Source organism: Cololabis saira, chromosome 20, assembly GCF_033807715.1.
Source record: "Cololabis saira isolate AMF1-May2022 chromosome 20, fColSai1.1, whole genome shotgun sequence".
NCBI classification, from domain to species: Eukaryota; Metazoa; Chordata; class Actinopteri; order Beloniformes; family Belonidae; genus Cololabis; species Cololabis saira.
In genome coordinates, this window is record NC_084606.1 from 14456035 (window position 1) to 14465232 (window position 9198).

Below are 9198 nucleotides of genomic sequence, written 5' to 3' on the forward strand. Positions count from 1 at the left end.
TTTATTCAAAGCAATGCTCTCATGTTCCCGAAATCGTAGTATCCCTGGATGCCGAAAAAGCATTCGATAGGGTGGAGTGGGGGTACTTGTTTGCTGTTTTGAAAAAGTTTGGATTTAATGATACGTTTATTTCCTGGATCCGCCTCCTATACTCATCCCCAAAAGCCAGTGTCCACACAAATGATATCTTCTCTGACTATTTTCCCCTTGGCCGTGGTACCAGGCAAGGGTGTCCATTATCGCCGTTGCTCTTTGCAATTGCAATTGAGCCCCTGTCTATCGCTTTGCGCTCTTCCCCTTCATTCACTGGGATCATCCGAAATGGAACTGTACATAAATTATCCCTATATGCAGATGATTTGCTGCTTTATGTGTCGGATCCATTGAGTTCGGTCCCTAATGTCCAGAATATTTTAAATAATTTCAGCTCTTTTTCTGGTTATAAACTGAATTTGGATAAAAGTGAGTGCTTTCCCATAAATTCAGCTGCATGTGATCTCCAACAGTCTGATTTACCTTTTACACTTAAGTTAAATGGATTTAAGTATCTTGGTATAAACGTAACACGCTCATTATCTGGCCTAGCATCCGCTAATTTCTCCCCCCTCATTGCAAAAGTTACTTCTGATTTGCAGCAATGGCGTAATCTTCCTCTTTCCCTCCTGGGTAGGATTAATGCCGTTAAGATGAATATTGTACCCAAATTCCTTTACTTATTTCAGTCCATTCCTCTTTTTCTGCCAAAATCTTTCTTTGATTCATTGAACAAAATTATTAGCGGTTTTATCTGGGATGGGAAACCACCTAGACTTCGTAAGTCTTTGCTGCAGAGATGCAGACTCAGCGGGGGACTTGCTCTGCCCAATTTTCAGTTATATTATTGGGCAGCTAATATACAAAAAATCTGCTACTGGTTAAAATCATTTAGCTCCGCCTGGTGCAGAATGGAATTGCTATCTTGCAGGGGGTCTTCTATTCCTGCTCTTATTTTTTCCTCGTTGCCTGCAAAACCTGCACTATATACAGATAATCAAGTGGTCCTCAACACGGTTAAAGTCTGGTTTCAATTTAGACGTTGTCACAATTTTTTGATTGCCTCTGCTTCAGGCCCTGTGGCCAAGAATCATCTGTTTCCACCCTCTATTTTAGATTCTGGGTTTTCAATTTGGCAAGACAAGGGCATCAATCAAATTAGAGATCTATACACTTCCGGACAGTTTGACAGCTTTACCAATCTATCCTCAAATTATGAGTTACCAAGGTCCCATTTATTTCGTTATTTTCAAATTCGGAATTTTGTTTCTAAATCATTTCCTGATTTCCCCACTGTACCTTCAGTTCAGACCTGGGAGAGGGTTATTTCATACAGTCCGCACAAAAAGGGGCTTATATCTAATATCTATAATTTTATATTAACACTAAACAACGATTCCAGTGACAAGATTAGAAATTCGTGGGAGAGAGAGTTGGGAATACAAGTTGATCAGGAGACCTGGGACAAAGCTCTGAGCCGGGTTAGGACATCATCTTCCTGTTCCCGCCTCAGCTTGATTCAGTTTAAAGTAGTTTTCAGGGCTCATTACTCTAAAGCTCGGCTTGCTAGTATTTACCCTGGAGTTCCCGATATCTGTGATAAATGTAAGTGCTCTCCTTGTCACCTTGGCCACATGTTTTATCATTGTCCTTGCTTATATGATTTTTGGTTGAATTATTTTAAGACTATCTCTATGGTCTTTAAAATTAATCTGAAGCCCTCTCCTCTCATCGCCATATTTGGGATTCCGGATTCCTCACTGAATTTAAACTCAGCCCAGAGAGATGTTGTTGCCTTTACGTCTTTGATAGCGAGGCGTACATTATTGTTACATTGGAAATCTGCTGTAAGTCCCTCAATTTCTATGTGGCTTAAGGATATGATGTCTTTTCTGAAACTTGAAAAAATCAGGTACTCCAGTCGTGGTAGTACTGAAAAGTTCTATCAAAGATGGCAACATTTCATATCCCATGTCTCAAACTTAAAAGTGTTACCCACTTAGAGGGGCCTGTATAGTGCTTGGCACTCATTCAGGTGTTTTCATATACTTTTTCTTTCCTTTTTGCAATTTTATTTATGTGTGGGTATGTATTTGCATTATGGTGTTTAGAGTAATAGTTTAGTGAGCTGTTTTCTTTGTTTTCTTTTTTTTATTTTTTTTATTTTTTTTTATTTTATTTTATGGGGTTAAAAAAAAAAAAATCTTTGACTTGTGATTTTCTTTCAGTGATACTTGGTACATTACGGTCACTGAAGGTAGTGATCTTTCTATTGTCTTTTTTTTTCTCTCTTCGAAATAGTTATGAAGATGTATGTACCATTGTTACTTTGGCTATTGATCTCAATAAAAAAATGTATAAAAAAAAAAAAAAAAAAAATAGCTTTACAAACCATTTTCTTAAATACAACAAAAGAATGACATGTTTTTATATTTATGTTGGCATCATTCCAGAATTTAACTCCAACGATGGAGACACATCTCCTTTTCATACCTTTTTTAGCCATTTGTACTGTGAAATTACAGACACCTCTAAGATTGTAACGAGTCTCCTGAATTGAAAAGAACCTCTGTATTGGGTCAGGGAGCATTTTTGATTTTGCTTTAAACATAATTTGCATGATTTTAAAATAAAACAAATCATAACATTTAATAACATGAGAATTTAGAAAAAGTGGATCTGTGTGAGCGTAGTAATCAGCCTTATTGATGGTACGTATGGCTCGTTTTTGAAGTTTTATTATTGAATTTAAGGTGGTTTTAAAGGTGGATCCCCACAATTCCACACAGTAAGATAAATAGGGAACAATCAATGAGTAGTAAATCAAATGCAAGGCCTTGGAATTCAGTATATTTCTGGATTTCATTCAGATTCATTCCATTCAGTCCCACATCAAAAATACAGAGGTTTGTTTGTGTTTTCAAAAGCTGCCCCAGAAATATTCGTCCTTATTAAACTTAATCTGTGAATGATAATACAAATCTGATATAAAAACATTTTTTAGATGCTAAACTGAGTTATTTTGGCTCGTTTGCATAAACTAGCATATGTAAAACAGTTTTCTGTCAAGGCATTTCGGTGAATTTACATTTATTTTCACGTGAATCATTGCACTTTATATATTGTCTACTGCTGCCAACTGACAGTTGCAATGTGCACAATTTTAGCAAAGGAAAGAGTGTTGTGGTTATTGATAATGCAAATGCTAAGGTCTCTACTGAACAGGCATTGATTCAGTTTGATCCTCCATCACTGGCATCAGAATAAAACAAGTTCGACTGATGCTTCTGTGAATAATCACTGGGATAAGAAGAACTAAAAGTACACTCGCGCCCGGCTCGGTGCAGATATTCTCGCGAGGGCTGGCAGTACTGTTGGGATGCCCGGCTCTCTTCTATCACTTCGCTCTTTCCTAAACAAATATCAGAATAACCATCACAAAGTGTGATACACATTTTGCTCCCCTGATAATTTACTGCTGAGTAGCGTAGCACTTTCCTCTGACAGGGAAGTGATAAGCGGCGAGGACGGCAGCAGCTGGAGTACAGTTACAGTTACAAACTAACATCAGCATGGTGCCTGCTGGTAACTTGTTATTATACAGTTTACAGAGCGCTAGTGTCGTTAAAAGCTCAATATTTTAAATGAGCCGTGGCTGAATGGACGACTGCTAAGTCGTTAGAATCTACATTTAACAAAAGCAGAAAAGGAAGAAACAAAGCAGCTGAACAGGATTCCTGTATCAATTCAAGCACTTGTCTAGTAAGTATAATGGTTTTCCTTTCAACAAACGCCACATTTAGAAAGTCTAAAAGCATTTCCTTTCACGTGATTAAAGCACAATGCCAGCCTGGCGCAGCTGACAGTCTTGTTAGATGGTTACACGACCACAATGAGGAAAAGTATGAGCTACGATGATGGGATGATGGGATGATGGGTGGTGGGGGGTGTATTATTTCACCCTTCTGTTCTTCAGTGGCTATAAAAACACATACAAATACCACTTTTTCATATCATGCACACATTACTTATCGCTAGTCCAACATCCTTGAGCTGGCTCAGGAAGTTGTAGTACGGGTGATGGGACAGATATAGTCCTCCAGGGGGGCTGTCAGCGCGGCTGGTGACAGCCTCTATTTACAGATACAGGGCACTGAGAGCAGGAAGAGAAACATTTCCTTTTCCCTGGACACGCAGAATGCCACATCGGTGGGGGAACGGCTGCAAAGAGAGATTAGCGGCTGCAGTGGCTCCCCGGGGAGGGAAGGGGTTCGACGGGAGGAGGAATGCGAGGAGGGCAGACACACAAAATCATTGTTGGGCGAAAAAAGAGAAACAGAAAAAGGCTTATAATTGATGGGAAATTGCATAAAATGATGAACCGCTGATCAAATTTGGTCAGTTCTGTATAAAAGGAGGGAGGCAATGCATTCACAGTATCGGTCTGAGCTGCAGGAGCGTCATGTTTGATCAAACTCCTCCCGCCCTCTTCACTTTCTGACCCTGCATGAGAAGCGTTGACCCTGCAGTTCGTTGCCCGGCCTCTGAAGCACAACGGTGTCATTGTGTCGCGCTGTTGTTGCCTCTTTGTTTTTGGGGCTTCCTGCTCAAACGTCTTTCCTTTCAGAAGATGTGAGAGTTTCGCTTCACAACAAATACCGGAAGGGCGTGTGGCTGTTTGAAATGGAGCGGGTGTACGTACACGTCGACAAACTCTTCCACAAGAAAAAAAAACGTCAACAGTTTGAATTGTATCACATCAGCTTCATCTGCGTTCCGCTTCAGCCTCGCACAGCAAGCACCTCGTACTGGCGGAGGGTTCAGGCCACACGCAGGCCAGGTTTTGTAACAGAGCGAATGTGAAACATGCACTTGTGCAACAGCACGTTAGGGTTGGTCCCTGCGAACGCCCTGCGATTCCTGCCGAGCCGTTAATTAACTCACTCAGGGTTCATTCTGGGGCTCTGCAGCGCTGATGCTGAACGTCTCACATCCTGTTGTGACAAAAACGTTCCTCTTGCGTCGTCGAAATTTCTAATTTAAAAAAAAGGAAGATGCTTTTTTTTTTTTTTTTTAAACATTGTGACTGTTACTTTGGATTTGGAGATGAAAAGAAATGGCTGCAGGTTCACATTTTTACATGAGGATCCAGCGTCACATGACACTTGTTGCAGGCCAGAGTCAAAAAGGGTATTAAACATAAAGACAGCCCAGTCGTTTGAGCTAATAATCAGCCAGTTCTGTTCGTCCAGAAACATACATGCACTCCTGTATAAGTCCAAGCAAAGCAGCCTGTAGATAAAGACACCGTCCTGTCATTTCCACGCGCCTGCGGTGGATAACGGAGACGATGAGCATCCGAAGACTAATTTGATCCTTGACAAGTGTCTGTTGTCTGTTTCACTTCATTTCCTCCTGCCTGTCAGAGTCAGGCTCGCTGAGCTGAGCGGTGGTTTCGTACAACAGTCCCTCTGAACTTGCTCTTTTTGTAAATGCTTCGAGTTTCGTATTCACCCAGCCAACCTCTTTATTGCCCCCACAAGCTTTTTTAACAGCCCTAGCTGCTTCCTGTTTATGCATTCCTCCCTAAAACGGCTCGAGTCCCCGATCAGACCACAAACCCCTCTGCTTCCTGACCCCATGACACTATTGATAATGCCGATTCATATTCTTAAACAGCGTGATCGATTCCTGACTGCTGCAAGGCCGTGCATGAAAACTCAAGTAATGTTTTGATTGCAGGTCCAGGTTCTCATGGGTTTTTTTTTTATTTGCTGAACGTGAACGCCTTCCACCTGCAGCACAGAATGATGCTAAAGCTTCCACTATCCGTGATCTTGCAGGTGCCACTGACTTCAGAGATGACTGCGCCATAAGGCTGCAGTTTCAATCTGTCCTCCCACCCGTTTCACTTACAGTTCTGGTTCCCTCTGATTGATTTGAACCCATAGCCTGATTTAGATCTCTTCAGGTGTAACTCCTGCTCCAGTTATCTTCCGCTCCAACTGAATATCTTCCACTCAGAAGGCGAGGATAGCAAAGACACACAGATAGATGCAGACAGAGATTCCTGTGGCCTTCACTCAGAGACGGAGGAAGATTAGAGATGGTTGTTTGTGAATACACTTGAAAAGATTAGGAGTGACCCAGTTCACGTAAGGGAATGTGACAAAATGATCCTTTCATGTTAGAATTTGAGAATTGCTTGCTTTACAGCCAAGTAAGTGGGAGTCAAAACTAAATCTGACTCCAGCTCCGCCTACGCTGCGGGACTGTAAACTCTCTTTTTCTGCTCTTGAAATCTGTTGAAAGGAACTCCAAAAGGAGCCACTGGAAGAGGCTTAAAACGTGATGGCGGGCGCTTCAGGCGGCGGTGCCAGGACCGTGCAGGCACACAAATAGATGCAATCAATCAGTGTGATCAGAGTGCGCTGGAGCGTTCATCCACATGATGAGCCACAGCTAATCGAGGTCTGCGTGTGAGCTGCTGTTCCTTTTCCGTTCACCAGGGGCTCTGCTGGAACCCCTGAAACTCTGAAAGGGGGGGGTCCAGGCCAGAAACAAGCACATGCTGTGAAACACAAACCGATACATAACCTGCTAAAGTATTTAGGTTAAAAAAAATCTGTTTTTTAACACTTTCTCTGTCTCTTCGGGGCTCCAGACCAAACTCCAGACTCTTCTCAATCTTCCATCTCTGCAGCAAACAGATGCTGTTCCCTTTATTTCCAAGGTTCTATATTCTCTTTTAATTAGTTTAATCATCAGCATCCTCCCAAATGTGGCTTTTAGCAGTCTTTTGGCATAAAGTAACCTACTTTTGAAAGGGAAACAGATCCAGTTGGCTTTCCCGATGAGCGCTACTGCGGATAAAGGCGAGGGGGGGCTGAAAATGATGCTAAACATCAAGGGTGGCTGCTCCAGAAGACAGACGTAACCGCGCTGGTGGCAGGAGAGACAAGAAAGGAAGAACAGAGATGCAGGCGATGCCTTTGTTAATCCTCTGTAGTTTATTTTTCCCACATTCTGCACGTCCCTTTGAATCCTTAAATTGTGTTTTTTGAACCACTACGTCTTTCAAGTCAAGCACCTCTCCAGTTATCAATATGTGCATAAGATCAGAGGTGCAGACGTGCTTTTTTAGGTAGCTGATGATCAAATAAGTCGGTATGTAGTGAAAGTGACTTTCATGACAGTTCGGCCTTAAACTGCACACATGATGCTGGATGCTGATGGCTGCCTCATTTGCATTTGACTCTGCCACTGGCCTGGATGAACAAGTGCACAAAAGCAGCCTTGTTCCCATATTCAAAACAGGAGCGGGCAGCTGCACTAAAAATGCCAAAGTGACTTTTCTGCCTTCCTGAAGGAAGAGAGAGGTGGAACAATCAGTCTCAAACTTTCATATGGCCAGCAACACAAGCAGTCAGTTACATCCTCCGCATCAAGTCCCCACCGCTCCTCCACAAGAAGACGGGTGGATGACGCAGGGATGAAGCTGGCATTTATACATGGCTCCTAATCCCTGCTGCTCTGAGGGTGGTTGGAGAAAATCATCTTAAGTCATGTACAGCTGCAGTCTGCATGAGAAACCGGAGGCTGGTGGAAGGAAAGTCGATTGAGAAAGAGCATCGTGACCTGGCATGCCTCGAGGGTTTCCCTGCATGAGCATCTTGATGGTGGATGCAGGCATAAATTGGTGATTGGAAGATTGGAGGGTGCAAGTTTAAACTGAGATTTTGCTCTTAATGCTCTAACTTTGCATGCAACTTTGTTAGCCCTCACTGTTGCACAGAATAAAGATGCCACCGCTCCCTCAGAGTCTAATTTTAGGAACAGATCCTCCTCTTACCGACTGTCTGATGCACTGCCCTCCTGCAAAATATTTGTGCAGAGATCCATTAATTCTGTTTATGGATTCAAATCACCATGAGTCCGGTATTAATGTCCCCTCGCTGCAGCCGCAACACCTGAGCTTCAAGTTATTGTTGCATGGAGCCTAATAGTATCTATAAGGTTAATGTATTCATTGCAATCGTTCCTCCACACAGACGCCAGTCTGAGATGGTTACGGAGATGGAAAGTGAGCTCTATTGATTGTACAGTCTCGAACACTCAGCAACAAGTACATTCATCAGACCGCTGTGGGATGTAACCTGTGACACTGGCAGGTCTGGGCACAGCAGCTCTGTGTGCATTTCTGCATCATATGTGACGAGCACATTCACAACAACCTGATGAATCCATCCCCGAGGCTGAAATTGTGGCTGATAACAATTGGAAAATTCCTGGCATGAGCCTGCTGTTGCAATGCAGTGGTTACAGTGATTTGAATCCCTTGTTCAATAGCTAGAGGCTTCACATGCAAAGCAAAAAGGCACACAACATGTGTCAGTGTGGCATATTTTAGACAAAAACAAATAAATACATAAGTGCTATGAAGGAGATTATCCACACGTTGAAATGTTTACCTAAGCTGCACTGGTGTTAGTGTCATGCAAACACGCCTGTTTGGACAGTGCTTACCTTTAGAGTTTGAAGAGTCCCATGTTCGGGGAGGCTGCAGTTACAACAGTTGTGCAGAAATGAAAAGTCTTACATCATCGGCAGCAACTCGGCGTCTGTTCTTGATCAGACGATCAGAATCCACGACACATCATCACCAGGGGAGGGGGTTCACTCTGATCTTTCCTCGAAGTTGATGCAGCTTCTCTGACTGGGGCCATACGAAAGATTTCTAGTATTTAAAAAAAAAAAAAAGGAAAAAAAGAGCGCTCAAGTAGGAGGCGCTCCGAGAGCAAGTTGCGGTTGCGTGCTGATGTGCTGATGTGCCGCTGCGCAGCTGGAATCAGTCATCTGGTCGCAGCTGGAGCGCTTGCCAGCGCGTCCTCGCACGTTTCCAGCTGTGCGGGTGCAGATCCAGCGGAGCTGCAGATCCAGCGGAGCTGCAGTCCCGCCTACCGGCGGCGGCGCGCCGGCGCCAGCGCGTCCCCGCTGCTGGTGTTGTTGTGTGGGAGCCGCGGGCCGCGCGCACTCCGTCCTCCGCTGGCTCTGCGGTAAACGCGCCCTCGTGGCTCCGTGCTGCCTTCACAGGCACCTTTTACGCGGTACGGTTCACCCACAGGTGGTGGGAATGCACAGGAGCCGAACCCCATTGATGCGCCC

General features: G+C 43.6%; 1 protein-coding gene across 5 annotated transcripts in view; it reads right to left on the bottom strand.

The window, feature by feature from the left end:
- The window catches only part of LOC133419935 (RAS guanyl-releasing protein 2-like), a 76614-nt gene extending 67653 nt beyond the window's left edge, over positions 1 to 8961 (bottom strand). For 4 of the 5 annotated variants that reach the window (XM_061709413.1, XM_061709412.1, XM_061709414.1 and 1 more), the window contains exon 1: positions 8560 to 8961. The gene's annotated coding sequence lies outside the window, so the exon portion shown is untranslated. The remainder of the gene's footprint in view (positions 1 to 8559) is intronic. The other variant, XM_061709411.1, reaches the window with a different exon arrangement.
- Between the last annotated feature and the right edge of the window lie 237 nt (positions 8962 to 9198).